Source organism: Balaenoptera physalus (genome assembly GCF_965194825.1).
Source record: "Balaenoptera physalus genome assembly, chromosome: 17".
Taxonomy (NCBI): Eukaryota; Metazoa; Chordata; class Mammalia; order Artiodactyla; family Balaenopteridae; genus Balaenoptera; species Balaenoptera physalus.
Window position 1 is genome coordinate 54,757,321 of NC_138895.1, and position 15,672 is coordinate 54,772,992.

A 15,672-nucleotide genomic window follows, 5' to 3' on the forward strand; every position below is an offset into this window, starting at 1 on the left:
AAAACGTCCCAAGCAGACAAAGTCCAGGAATACAGACAAAGCTCAGTTCAGCCCACTTTGTGAGACTTAACCTGACCTGGGTCATCTTCCATTCATGCCTCTGGCAAAACTTGCCAAGGGTGATATAAGACACCCTCTGATCAGCCTTCCGTTATCCAAGAAAATTCTGACACTAGGAGTTTTCTGTGAATCAGGCATTTATGGAAAATCAGTCTCTTAATGCTTAAGTTTTGTCTTCCTGAGTGCACATGTAAGATTCTCATTTTACATCCTCCAGCTCTTTTTAGATTGAAATTCTTTCACAGCATGTTAGGCCTCTATAACCTGGCCTTGACTTCCTTTCTGGCTCCATACCCGACTACTCTGCATGGCCTATATACTACAATCTCCAGCCACACCAAGCTGCTCATAGCTCCCTAATTATAAACTGTCTCCTATACCTGTAACCCAGTATGTGCCAATCCCGATACCAAGAAGCCCTCTTCTCAAGAGCTAAATCTACTTTGTTCAAAGTCAATCATAAATATTGTCCTCTCTGTCCAGCCTTCCCTAACAGTCCCACTCAAAATCAATCCCTACTCTGTGATCCATACCCGTCCTTTACCCCTCCCAGGACATTTGCCATTTGTTTAATAAACATTTATTGAGTGCCCTCTAAGCGATGGCAATATATTTCTGTCTGCTCTAAATTTATCGTAAGTTCCTTCTAGGCAAAGATTGTATTATTCATTTATCTTTTTGATGCCCAGATTGATCCTCCATGCCAAGTATCGAAATTTATCCATTAAAGAAGTGATGTGCAATAAAAGTTTGTTAAATTTAATCAAAACCTGTATGGTTCCAGCACAATTCAACATCTCATTTAACTTTTAATAGAAATCCAGGTCGTGAGGCTAGAATGAATGCTATTTCTGTGTCTCTCTAACATTCAACAAAGTTGAAAATGGATGTCAACTGTTGACAAAGTGGAAGGTAACATCTACAGCATGACACATTTGTCTTCACGGCACACAGAGGAGTATTTCTAGGTAATGAATTTCTTGTTCTAAAGGTTAATTTACAACCTGCCTTTATAACATCATTTGACTCTGTGCAGTGAACCCCTTTTGAGGACAGTTATTGGTAAAACTCCTTTTAGGAGCAGGTTTGAGAGTCTGTGCTTCTGCCTGGCTTTGGTGGATATTAACTGAGCTAGTTGTCACATCTTTCCTCTGACTCATTCCTCACAGCAGTCAGGAAGAATGAATATTTCTATTCCTAAATTCCCAAAGAGGAAAGTAAGGCAAAAGAAGGCTGTGTGGTTTGTTCACATTTAGCATGAAATGTGAATAGCATATGCACTGACACACAGCAGCCAGACGGCATTTTAATTGCTCATCTAACCTCCAGAAAGTGTCACCATCTGTTGAAATTCCAAAGATTAAATGATATAAAACCTGACAGAAAACTGAAAGTACATAATAGACCATAGAGCCTGGCCACAAATCTTGGAAAATGTCCACAATAAAATGTAATTTATCTGCAAATAAGAAAAGAATAATGCCACCAATTAAAAGAGAATGCCAAGAAGGATTCACATGAGGATAGAACACGAAATGAAATATGTGTTAACCTTTCAAAGACAGTCCACAATGGGAGTCTTGTTATCTGTGGTCAAGGCCAGGCCCCTCCAATTCCCCTAAATCAAACTTTGTCCCTGAAAAACCTGTATTTTTATCACTGAGATAAGTTTCCATTAAATTATCAAAGGCTAGATGACATTTGACCACAGCTCCAGAGCCAAGCTATTCACCTCTGAAAATGTTAAGGTTTTACCACAAATCAGTTATTAACTTAATATATATTTTTAGAATCTCATTTTGCAGGTAAAAATGTATATGCTGAAACTGAACATCAGTCCCCCATGTACTTGTAGGTGCATGACATAGCTCTCAGAGGGCTTCAAGTCTGCTAGTAAAACATAGGAGTGTGTTGACCTTAGCTCAAATCATTTTTCCTCTCTGTGAAATCTTGATTAGTTGTACAGAAATCAGATTTTGGTGAAATTTCAATTGAATCCCTGCCTGAACTATAATCACAACTCATTAAATATTTGTTAATGATAATAATAGCAGCTAATACTCATTGCAGCAGCTTATAAGTTTTATATTATTAATCCCTTTAATCCTCACCACCGTCCTCTGAGATCAGTGCCATCACCAGCCCCATTTTACATTTGAGGAAACTAAAGCATCGAAAGTTTGTTTTTTGGGTTTTTTTTCCCCAAATATGCTCGATAACACAGCTAGTGAGTATTAAAGTTGGAATTCCAACTAGGCAGTCGGATGCCTGCACCCACACACTTAACCACTATTTTATACCTAAGGGAAAAAAATTCTGATGAATTTTTAAGATATATGACATTTATTAAAAATCTACATGTGGTGAAACTTTCTAGCTGAAGTTTATTACCTTTTTGTCAGCAATTGACAGCATTCACGATGCTTTCAAATAAACCAGACATTAATTTTTAACTAATAATTATGAAATGCCTACTATGTGCAGAGACTGTGTGCTGCTGGGAATCAGAAAATACACCAGGCATGACCCTCCAGAATATTAGAGTCACAGGAAGCAGATTCATACACAGAACACTGCCATGTGGTATAGGGCTATGATAGGACTGCACAGAACCCTAAGGGAGGACACAGAGTTCCAGGTCACCCGGGCAGGGGAGACAAGCAAAGGAAGCTGAGAGCAGGTAATGCATGTTTAGAGACTGTGACAGACAGAATAATGTCCACCTTAAGAAGCCCATGCCCAATCCCTGGAACCTGTGAATATGTTACCTTTCATGGCACGTGGACTTTGCAGGAGTTGATTAAAGATCTTGATGTGGAGAGATTATCCTGAATTATCCAGGTGGGCCCAAGGTAATCACAAAGGCGTTTATGGGAAAGAGGAAGCAGGAGAAAGAGAAGATGTGAAGATAGAAGCAGAGGTCAGAGTGATGTGCTTGTTGGCTTTGAAGATGAACGAGGGCCACAAATCAAAGAAAGCAGGCAGCCTGCAGACAGTGGAAAAGACAAAGAACAGATTCTTCCCTAGATCTTTCAGAAGGAACACAGGCCTGCCAAATTTTGGCTTTAGCCCCACATATCCCCAGACTTCTGACTTCCAGAACTGTAGCGTAATAAATTTGTGTTGTTTTAAGCTCCAAGTTTGTGGTAGTTTGTTACAGCAGCAGTAGGAGATTAATACAGATACGCTTCAGGTTTCAAGTCTCACATTCAATGTCAACTTCAGGTTGTCACTGGTCACTTATACAAACGTTTCCGCTCCCACTCTCTTATATCACCTTAGGTGTTTGTTTTTTTGTTTTTCCTTCATAGACTTTAATACCACTTTAACTATATAATTACTCTTTTACTTATTTAATGTCTTTTCTTCATTAAGCTGTAAATTCCGTAAGGGCAGGAAACATGCATTGCCTTGCACAATACACAATATACAAGGAGCACTCATGAGTATTTGTTCATGAGAGAAATAATTCATGAATGAGCTGAGTCTTGATATACAGCAGCCTTCAGGTCAAGATATAGAGATGGGCCCTTTCAGGAAACAGAAAGTTCTTCGATGTGTCTGGAGTCTAAGAGAAGAAAGGATAGAGGGAAGATGAGAAGGCAAAGGGTGAGAAATTGGGAGAGGGGTTGCACTAAGTAGCTTGGACTTATAACTGTATTCTACAAGCAAAAGAATACCATTCTGAGATTTTTTTTAAAGTTGGAGATTAAAGTTATCAAATATGTTTTTTTTTTAAATCATTCTTATAAGTATTGTGGAGAAGGAAGAAGGAAAGACCGGAAGAAGGAAAACAGAAGATGTTTGCATTAGTCCAATAAGGAAATGATGAGAGTCTGGAAAGTGATGAAGAGGTGGAAAGAAGGCAACTAATTTACACAATGAAAAGGAAATCACTTTTTTCTTTTAAAAGGCATACTCTTGGCAAAAGTAAAGAACACATGTTAATTTAACTAATTAATTTTGTTAATCTTTCACTTATTATTATTTTTTTGGCTCAGTAATTTAGATTTCTAGAGAACTTAGAAACTTCAGAGTTCTAAGGACATTTTTAGCATAAAACAGTATTTCACAAACTTTACTCAAAACCAGGCTTGTAATTTTTTGCCATAGATTTATCATCTGCATTATTATATTTATAGTATTTTTATTTAAAGCAACATTAAATCAACAATTTCACAAAATGAGCCTCATCCTAGGCAACATCAATGAAACCACAATTCAGAGTGCCAGTTGTATTTTTCTAAAGCATATTAAAATATTTAACTACTAAAATAAGTCTTATCTGTTTACCATCTCAAATCATTTTACCATGTCACCACTGATGTGCCACACTGTGGTTGACATGGAAAATTGCTAATCTGTATGAATAGGTCTCTAAAAATGGAACACCATAAGTTTGCAAAAGAGCAGCGAAACCAAGAATAAGAAAATTTTGGTTCAACTCTCACCTCAGTCGTTGATTTGGTGTTCAAAGTGAAGTCAGCCAACTCTCTGAGTCTAATATATTCATGTGGGAAATGATAGCAATAGCCAGTGGACCCAACAGGTCTCTTTTTTCAGCTGGAGTATTCTATGACTAGACCAGCTCCCAAACTTGGCTCTAAATTGCTCCAATTTGTTTTCTATTACCAGCAAAAATGATAAAAATCAGAAATGTTGGAATTTTTTTTTTTTTTTTTAGTTATTAGATTGACTGTTGGCCAATCCAAAAGAGGATGAATAAAATCTAAGTGTTCTACTATCTTCTGGGTTAGTTATATTTTCCAACAACTTTCTAGGAAGGTTTTTGCTGTTGCTTTACTTTGTTTTGTTTCAGTGTTCTATGTGTTTGGCTACAGCATGTCATCCAATTCATTAAGGTATCTTAGGCTGGAAAGGGTAGTGTATAATATTGCAAAATGAATGTGAACTGTCTTAAATCTGAATAAGCTGAAATTTAAAACATTTCATAGACTGTATTTCTCAAAATATTCCATCAAGTCAACACAGTATAAATTTAATTTCAAATATTTTAACCACTAGTTTTAGATGTGAAATTACAAATTTGAAGTAAAGCAACTGAAAAGTTTTGCTTTCACAATTTCTCCTCTCAGTCGTGCTTTATCCCACTGGCATTTACTGAATATCCACATGATGAATTAACTTAATCAAATATACCTTTACCAAACCATTATAGTGAAACCAAGTAATACATAATTAAGCAAAATCTCATTATTTTCTGACTATTATTTTGGGATATGTCATAGTTTGAACAGTTTGAGCTTCTATATACCTTCATAGTTAACATTTTTTAAACTGCTAAGATTAAATAGTATAGATAAGAGAACCATTTAATCTGCTTAAAGGTTAAGGACAGTCAACTGCTTCAGGAATTTGGGGAAAAAATCCTTTAAGTGCAGTATTTGCAGAGAAACAGGGAGTTAGCTAATTAAACTTTTTTCAGCATCTTTGCCTAGTTACTAACTTACTTAATTCTACATATAGATATTTAAATGTATAAGAATTATAAATACTTAAATACTTATAACAAATTTAAAATACTTATAAAATTTAAATATAGTACATAAAATACTCATAGATATGTCTGTGTGTGTGTGTGTGTGTGTGTGTGTGTGTGTGTGTGTGTACCAACTAAAAATCTTTTCCTAGGTAGTAAAAAAATATATTTTGTGTGTTTCTTATAGCTCAGCTTTCACATGAGGATTACTTTCTTCTTCCAAGTAATATAAAATCACATAAAATATGGACACACATATGAAAGTTATTTTGCTGTATAATACCATAAATATATAGTTCTAAACTAGAAAGAGATGTCTACAGAAACATAATTTAAAATTAGATGCAAAACTCTAACAATATGGAGTACCTACTATGTCAAAATGAAAGTAAAATGTTGAAATGTTGATTTATACCTTTAAATAAACCTTTATTTTACCTTTATAGGTAAAACAGTACTCTTCTTCTCATTAACTTTAATGGATATATTCCCATAGTCAAAGATATCTTAAAAGTTTTGAAAGATAAAGAGTTTGGAAAATTTTTTTAAATATGTAATACTTTAATATGTAGGTATTATATGCATTATAAACACCTATCTCATAATATATACATTTTTCTCTTTTTTCACATAATGAAAATATATATACTTCCCAGTTTATTATTCCTTTGATCAAACCCCAGCTCTATCTAGACTTTGGGAAAGCCTATCTAATAAAACTGACCTTTTCTGGTATTTAAGATTGAAATTTTATCTTATCTACACACATATCAGCTTAATCTTTTCACATCTACATTAAGAATACAAGTTTATTATTTACATAGACAGATTTCAGAATTATGATTTATTAAACTCCCACTATCACCAATGTTTCTCACTGTTTCTGAACATTTTACAACTGAAGTTTTCATGGAAATCTAAACTTAAACATTAATAATATGTTGAATTTACTACTTTCCAGAATTTCAGCCTAGCAAACTAGAAATAAGAATAGCTTTAACTCTGAGGTTAATTAAAATCTGTATATACTTTTGCTAATTTAACTTTTTTACATATTTAAATGTTTAAAGAAAATAGCAATTAAAGTAACTCAATCTGAATCAGATGAAGACATTTTTTAAATAAAGAAAATAAAATTAAGTTAATTTAGCATTTAAATAAACATCAGAAAATATTCTATGACAAAACTTTTATTATCCTATTTTTTTAAATCTCTGATTAACACAGTAATTTGTAGTCAATGGACAAACTTGGAAACTATAAAAAATTATAATGAGGGGGAAATTAACATGGTCACACCAAACATAAAATAACTATTCTCATTTTGGTTTATTTTCATCTAAAGATTCACATACATGTTTTGGGTCATACATACATAAAAATGCTTTTTTTCCCTTTATGTAACTAAGATCACAATATATACTGTACAAACTTTGCCTTTAAAATGTTATCATCATTATTTTTCTTACCACTATATTTTCTTTGCTCACATGATTTTAATGTTTGAAAAATACAAATAGTATGTCAAAATGATATACCAAAATTTACCTTACCATTTTCCAAATTTAAATTGTTTCCAATGTTACCCATTTTAATAACACTATAATATATCATGCTTGTAAATTATTTTCCCTCAATTATTGACTATATATAAATCTTTTCTCTTTCCAATTTCCGTGCCACCATCCCAGGCCAATTCACCTTTGAATGGCCTCTTCTTTCAGGCCTCTGAATCAAAGATTCTGCATTCATTTTTGCCCTCTGCAATCCAAACTCCATATAATAGCCAGAGTGGTCTTCTTAAATACCAGTATGCTGTGTTTTCTGCCTTACTTAAACTGTTCAATGGCTGCTCGTTGCTCTTGGGATAAAACCGAGGCTCTTATGCTGAAGTCCTGCCTGCCTGCCTTGCCCTGCAATCTCATCTTGAGCTAGGTTGCTCTTCTCTTATCAAGTTCCCATTGTTCTGGAATCTTTACAGTTCCTCTTAGATGCCAGTTTAAACTCTTTCCCCACATGCAACCTTCTCATGTGCCATTCTGTCCATCTAGAACAGTTTTCTCCTCCTTTTTCACACAGCCAACTTGGACGTATCCTTCATATCTTATTCTAAATGCTACTTCTTCTGGGAAAACACATCTTATATGTCTTCTCAGCCCCCTGAAATTCCTTATAGCACTTATCACAATAGTACATTTTTCATATGTATATAAAATCATTTTTTACAATATTTAATTTGTTGTTTTATACACCTTTCTGCACCTTGCTGTTCTCACTCAATAATGCCCTAGGAAAGTCTTCTAAGTCAACTGGTTGCCATTTTTATAATGGCCAGGTAGTATGTCATGGTGCAGATGAATCCTAATCTATCCAATCATTCATCTATTGTTGAACATTAAATTTGTTGCCAGTTTTTAGTTTCTATACCCAAAGCTACAATAGAAGTCCTTATAGATGTTACATATTTTATGTGATAATGCTCTTATTTCCAGGAATTATTTTCTAAGGGTCTGCATGCTATTTTTAAGAATACATGTATTTTACATTGTAATAGGTGTGGTCAGATTAAGTTCTTAAAAAGCTGCAAAATCTTATATTTCTATAAGCAACCTATAGAATTCCATTTTCCCCATGTACCGACTAGCAATAGATATAGACTTTTTCCAGTCTAATGAGAATAAAGTGATATATCATGGTTATTTTAATTTGCATTTTCCTCATTGTTAGTGGAACTGGGAATCTTTCTATGAATTTGTGGGTTATTTGGATTTATTCGCCTGTGTAATTGCCTAACCACATATATTGCCTACTTTCCTTTCACTGTTTTTCTTTTTCTGTCAGTGATTTTGGTATATTATACATTTTAGTTCTTTGTGCATTAAATGCATTATAATTGATTTTTTCAAATCAAACATTTACGTATCAACATTGTTGTATTTTGTCCCTACTACCAAATGTAAAATAGATAGCTAGTGGGAAGCAGCCACATAGCACAGGGAGATCAGCTCTGTGCTCTGTGACCACCTAGAGGGGTGGGATAGGGAGGGTAGGAGGGAGACGCAAGAGGGAGGGGATATGAGGATATATGTATACATATAGCTGATTCACTTTGTTATACAGCAGAAACTAACACAATATTGTAAAACAATTATACTCCAATAAAGATGTAAAAAAAAAAAGTTACAACTTTTAAGTTGTCAAAATGTTTACCTCCTCATATACGTCTTCTTTCTCGTTCTTGGTTAAGAAAGCATCCCCTACATTTGGTTTTACATGTAGTCTTTAGTGTTTCTCCTAAGATGTTTAATGTTTTTACATTTATCTTTTGTATTTAATGTTAGTCCACCTGTAATATGTTTGTATTTGGCATAAGATGTGGGTTCATTTTTATTTCTTCCAAGATGAATAGCCAGTTGATTCAACATAACTTAATAAATAACCTATCTTTTTCCCATTGAATTAAACTACTATTTGGCATGTAATAAATTCTTATATTTAATAAATCTATTTCTGAATTTCTGTATTCCACTCTGTCTATTTCTGTTAATATTATATTAATATGATTACAAAGGCTTTATTTTCTAGTATTATGATCTCTGATAAGGCGAGAGTCATACTCGCATTATTCTTCTAATATATATATATTTTTTTTAATTGGAAAGGCTGCATTTATTTATTTATTTATTTATTTATGGCTGTGTTGGGTCTTCGTTTCTGTGCGAGGGCTTTCTCTAGTTGCGGCAAGTGGGGGCCGCTCTTCATCGCGGTGCACGGGCCTCTCTTGTTGCGGAGCACAGGCTCCAGACGCGCAGGCTCAGTAGTTGTGGCTCACGGGCCTAGTTGCTCCGCGGCATGTGGGATCTTCCCAGACCAGGGCTTGAACCCATGTCCCCTGCATTGGCAGGCAAATTCTCAACCACTGCGCCACCAGGGAAGCCCTACTATATATATTTAAGGTTAGCTTATTCAATCTTCTCTACTTACAAAAAAGAACTTGTTGGGATTCTAATTCGAACCGCATAATGTTTGTAAATTAATTTCTGGAGAACTTATATTTTATGATATTAAGTCTTACCATTCAAGATTTGTCCTGATGAATAAATAGTAGCTTAGCTGGGTTTGGATTTTGTGTTGTAGTTTTTTTCCCTTAGTAATTTATAGAAGCTATTTCACTGCCATTCAACTTAGTTGTGAATGAGAGGTCTAGTAACCATCTGATTTTCTATTCTTCTGTAGACTACTTATTTTTTCTGCATGGGTGCTTGTAAGCTTGAGAGTTTTGCCAGAGTTCGCTTAGGTGAGTGCATTTTCTCCTTCATCCTGTCTTGAACTCATTAAGTCCTTTCAATTGGCAATGCAGATCTTTTTTCAGCTCAGAAAAAAAATCTTCTATTTTCTTGATTATCCCCTCTCTTACATCTGTTCCATTCTCCTCCTACAATTCCTGTTTTTCATGTTTTAATCTTCTTGGACCTATCCACTAATTCTCTTATACTTTCCATTTTATACCTTCAATCTATTTAATACTTCCCTCTGTGCTTTGGAATAGTACTTAAACTTGATCTTCAGGTTAATAATTCAGGCTTCAGCAGAAATGATCCTCTCCTTCATTTATATACTGAATTGTACAGTTGTTAAAATCATGTTTCAGCTCCAAAACAGTGCTCTTATTTTCTCTTCAATTCATTTTTGTCTCTTCCCGGAACTCTATTTCACTTGGGATGGATCCTGTTTATTCTGATTGGTCTTCCTATATCTGGCTTTTGGCCCCCTTAGATGGGTGGGGTTTTTTTCACTTTGTCTGCTTATGAGGTTGCTGCCAATATTAAAGTTTCCAAAGTGACAGCATTCTCACTGGTAGTGGAAGGTAAAATGTCCTACCCCCATGAGCTGATGGTATACATTCAGGCAGCCTGCCAGTTTGTTGATGAGGCACTTGCAGGAAGATTCTAGGGAGAATGAGAGCCTTCTACCCAAGCATCTATACTTCTCTAAGGACCAAGCTCTTACCAGGATCTACTACTCTAAGATTTTACATTGAGATGCATACTATTCTCCAACTGTTCTCCAAACTAGTAGGGAAGAAATCACAGTACCAGTTTTCTCCACCAGGATGTCAGCAAAGCCTAGAGCATCATTCATGCACATCTGCCTACATCTGCCTGTAGCTATTTGTATCGGTAAATATCTTGGGTTTAGGTTATAGGAACAAGGGATAGAAAGAGAGTTGTGTTTGAGTCACCATGTTCCCAGAGTACTTCTCCCAAATATTTTTCAAAGTTTGTCTCTTCCTTCTAAATGTTATTTGTGCTCCAAGAAGGCACAAATCATGTCTATTTTACTCACCACTGTATATTCAGGCCTAGCACAATGCCTACACCAAATAAAATAAGTCACTAATGAAATGTTTATAGAATGATGGATGTCTGTGATCTTCATCCTCAAAGAGTATTTTTCAATTAAATATTCAGGGCTCTAGCCATTTTCTGCATTATTTTTTACACTGCATTATACTTTAAAAATCTGTCCAAATCATACTTGCTAAATTTCACACGTAGATTCCTCAGGATTTTCCCCTATTAGCAGACAGTCTGGAGCTTTGCTCATCTTAATGACTCATTGACTTTCCTTGGACCTATCAAAGATGAGCCAGAGCTTCCTTGCTCAGCCAGCATATGTGCCCCTTACAAAAGAACACGTTTGCATTTATCTCAGGGGCAATCTCAGTTCAGTTGCCCCATAAAACTAAAAAACCCTCAGGAAGCCATGTCGTTAAGAGTTAGATGAGCAGCATACGACTATGTTTTTTAAAAGATCATGAAAAAGTACACTAGAGAATTTGTTTTCTGTTTCTTTAAACTCAGGGAGCTTCAGAACATTAACTGCTTTGCCAGCCAAGAACAGGTGCAAATCCAGTGATCAGGTGACCCTGTTGCCTTGACAGAGGGTAACTATTCTTGCTCATAACAGATATATCCAAAGGTGAAATGACAATATGTTCTAGACTATTTTTACCAGTAAATTTCCACATACATTAGAGAATTCGTACGGTAAAATTCTCTTCCACCTGTGCTGTGCTCCCCTCATACTCGTCTTTATCCTTTGCATCAGTGGTTTTCATTTCATGAGGAGCTTTAACAACCCCCAATGACCCGACCACACCCCATACTAATTAAATCAAATCTCTGGAAGTGGAACTCAAGCGCGTGTATTTCTTAGAGCTCCCTAAGTTAAAGTGATTCCAAAGTGTGGCCGTTTTCGAGGACCAGGGCAGTGGTCCTTGCTCCTCAAAATGTTCTCTGAGGGCCAGCATTATTGTCAATATCAGGGAACTTGTGAGAAATATCAAATCTCAGGCACCGTTCCAAAACTACTGAGTCAGAATCCGCAAGTTAAAAAGTGATTAATATGCCCATTCAAATTTAAGAGGCATTGAACTACACCACCTGGTTTCTCTCACTGGTCCTAACCTCTGCAGACAGGCTAGTTCCAACAAATTCATTCAAAAGTTGCTAACTGTTTATTCTGTGCCAAGCACATCATTAATAGTATGAGATACACTGTTCAGGTAGATATAGATTTTTTAGAGTCACTGGAACATTACAGAGTAAAATACATTCTAAGATGTCTCAAGTTAACTTTAGTTCCCTTTGGTCCAATGAAACTAGTGAGTAGGGTTGACTGCTCTACTCAGAAAAGCAACCTCTAGATGGCCACAAAGATGTTATAGACCTTTATGCCTTCTCCTGGGTTAGGGTTTCAAGTTTAAGACATCCTGCTCCTGCAGCAGTTACCCCTAATATGTCACAAAATATTGGCATAACCAAACTACCAACCTATCCTTTTATACTCTGAGTGGTACAGGTGGCCGTGGCCTAGTAAAGCAGCAGTCTGGATGTGAAAACTGAGGTCATTGGTGAGACTTTTGCACATCATCTGGAAGTCTGGTATTGTGTCTGGTGTATAAACATAAGACCCCGACCTCCAGAACTCTCCATACTAGACATTCTTTTCTCCCTGTACTGGCAAGTCTTACGGGATGCCATCATGGATTGAGCTTAATACCACAGGAAAAAGAAAAAAAGCAGTGCTACCGTATACCTGATAGTCAATTGTTTCTTTGATGGAGATAATGCTAGAGTAGTCACATAAAAAACAAAATCTTAGTAAAGTCTGCCTCTTCAGTTAATAAACAGATCTACCAAATACTAATTGCAAGGTACCAAAAAGGTATAGAAGAAATGGCCCTGAAATCAAGGGATTTGCAGTGTAAATGAGGAGATAATTTCTACATTTTATATTAATTCACAATTGCTATATATTGTATCTATCTACTATACCGTGTATATATATACATATATATGGTATATATATTCCAAATAACATCTATGTTGTTTATCAAGCATTTATAGCACACAGCACATAAACGAAATCTGTGCTCTTCCATCTCTTACAAGACTATGTATCCCTAAATCACATGATGTAGGAGAAACAATTCCTATATTTAATACTGAAAAAGTTGCTGTTTGAAACATAAACAATAAAATTCCTTCCTGAATCTTTTCATAAATATTTACTGAATACTTACAATGTACAAAGCACTACCCTAGTGCTAGAATACAGTTACGAATAAACTGTTCAAGGTCTTTGCCATCATGCGTGTCATATTCTAATTTAAAGAGATTGGATGGATGGATAGATGTTGAGAGGAGGAGGCAGTCAGCAACAAAAATCAAAGAAAAAGTTAAAAAGTAGCAAGAAAGATGATGACTGGGTACAAGAAGAAACTTGTCTTAGGAAAGAATTCTAGAGCTGAGACCTGAATAAAGAGAAGGAGTTTCAGCCATGAAAGCAGAACAAGGAGCAGGGCTCTGAAATAGGGATGAACTTACCATGTTCCAGAAGCAGGTCAGCATGCTGGGGGAGTAAGAAGGGTTCTGCCACTTTAAATAAGTGACTTCCCAGGTCACCTTAGAAGGAAAAAGAACCCAGAAGCTCACACATGAAAGGATTTTATGTGCCAGGCTTGGGAGGAGCGTGATTCTTCTCGTATTTCATCAACTAGAACTCCATATCATGATCATCCGTTACTTCAAGGGAAACAGAAAAAACGTAGTCTGTGAGTTCTTTAAGACGAGGAAACAGGTTTAGTGATTAGCTAGGTGTTATTAGCTACAAGAATCAAGCTTCAATTCCTGACTTCTGCTAAGAGAAGTCCTATGTGCAAGACCTGGGCTCCTTCAGTACTGGCTCTTCAAAACTCCAGTTCCCTCAGGAATTTTCATATAATTTCTGCAGATGGAGGGTCTTGGTACTTCAACATTTAGTACTATAACTACTAAAGTAGTTCTACTGATGTTACCAGTTACTGAATACAAAGGGCGCCAGAAACTCTACTTGTCTCCCAATATCCATTCTCCCCTTCTTCTACAGTAATGTAACACCCAGTATGCATCTTGGGCATGCTTATATGGACTAAAGACATTTCCCAGCCTCCCTTGTGACCAGTTTAGCCACACGACTAACTGGGGACAAATAAAACATAAAAGAAGGTATAGGCAATTTCTGAGAAGTTCCTTTACCCTCCTTCCCGCTGGCTGTAATTCAGAGATGACAGCTGGAGCTGGAGTATACATCTTAAAGTGTAAGCTGGAAGATAGCTAGGCATAGCAGAGCAGTGAGTGAAAGGAGCTTGGGTACTTGATGATTTTGGAGCTGCCACACCAACTCTGAGCTTGCCTACATTTATATGAGAAAAATTAATTTCTACCAGAAAAGTTAAATAATACTAGCTTACAGCTAGTAAGTGGTATAAATGGCATTCCAAAACAGGTCTGCCATATTGAAGTAAGTATTCTCAACCAACATGCCATATTGTGACTCACAGAATATAACGTATTCTAAGCTTCAGGATAATCCAGAGGCTCTACTTAACGGCATAACAGCAATCTTTCTCTACCACAACTCACCATTGGTGTTTCTCTAAGCTTGTATCCTCTTCCATGACTTGGGCTTGTGACTTGTTCCTAGTAGTTAATTCTTGCACTGAGCTCCAGTTTCAGTAAATGGGCTTCTGGTTCCTTTGGCAAAGCCTATATCCTCACCTTAGATTTGTACCCACATTTCCATCTTTCCTCAATCGATAAAGAATCTAAAGTCCTGTCCCTCAACCCTAGTTCTTGTGGTTGGGTCTCCATTAACTGCAAGTTTCTCTGATGTGGAGCACTTGTCTGCTATACTATCTTCCTGCTCTCAGCAAATTACAGTCCTGGCTAGTGTCCATAATCAAAGCTATGGAACATGATGAAATAGGTCACAAAGTATAATGATTAAGCTCTCAGAGTCTAACATTGCATTGCCTGCACTCAAATATCAACTTTGGTACTACCTATCTGTGACCTGGGCATATCACCTAACCTGTCTGTTCCGTGCTTCAGTTTTCTCTTTCATAAAGTGGAATAATAATAATAATAAACCCATAGACTTTTTGTTGGAATTAAATGAGGTAATTTGAATAATGCACATAGAGTTGGCACATATAATTATTCAAGAAATGTTAGTTGTTGTAATCGTCATCACTTATTCTAAGATAAATCTGACCTAACCACATATGTCTTCTTCCTGTTGCTAGGCAATCCTTTCCTTGTTGACTCTCTAGGCTATCAGATTTTTCATGAGGACTGCTTTAAGTCTGGTTATTTGTCTACTTGTCTTTTTCCTCTAATAGATTGAAAGCCCCTTACGGGAAAGTATCATGTTTTATTCATTGTTGTTTCCTCTAAAATGCCGTGGGTACACAAATACATTTTTTGAATTAAGACCAGAAAGCCAAATAACTTATTTTAAAGATTAAAAAATGAAGGGCCAGACAGGTGAGTATTCTGGCCAAGTCAATACAGCTAATTGGTGCTGAAATTGGAACCAAAACCATGTCATGTATCTCCGTGTTTTTCCCCATATTGTTCTTACAACCTGGAATCTTTCAAAAGGATGATCAGATGTTACCGTCCTTACATTATCTTTCTATGAAGTTAATTATTTTTATCTACTTATTTTCAACACTCATGACTACATCATATTCTCCTGTATTTTATTTTCGTGTCCAGTTCCAT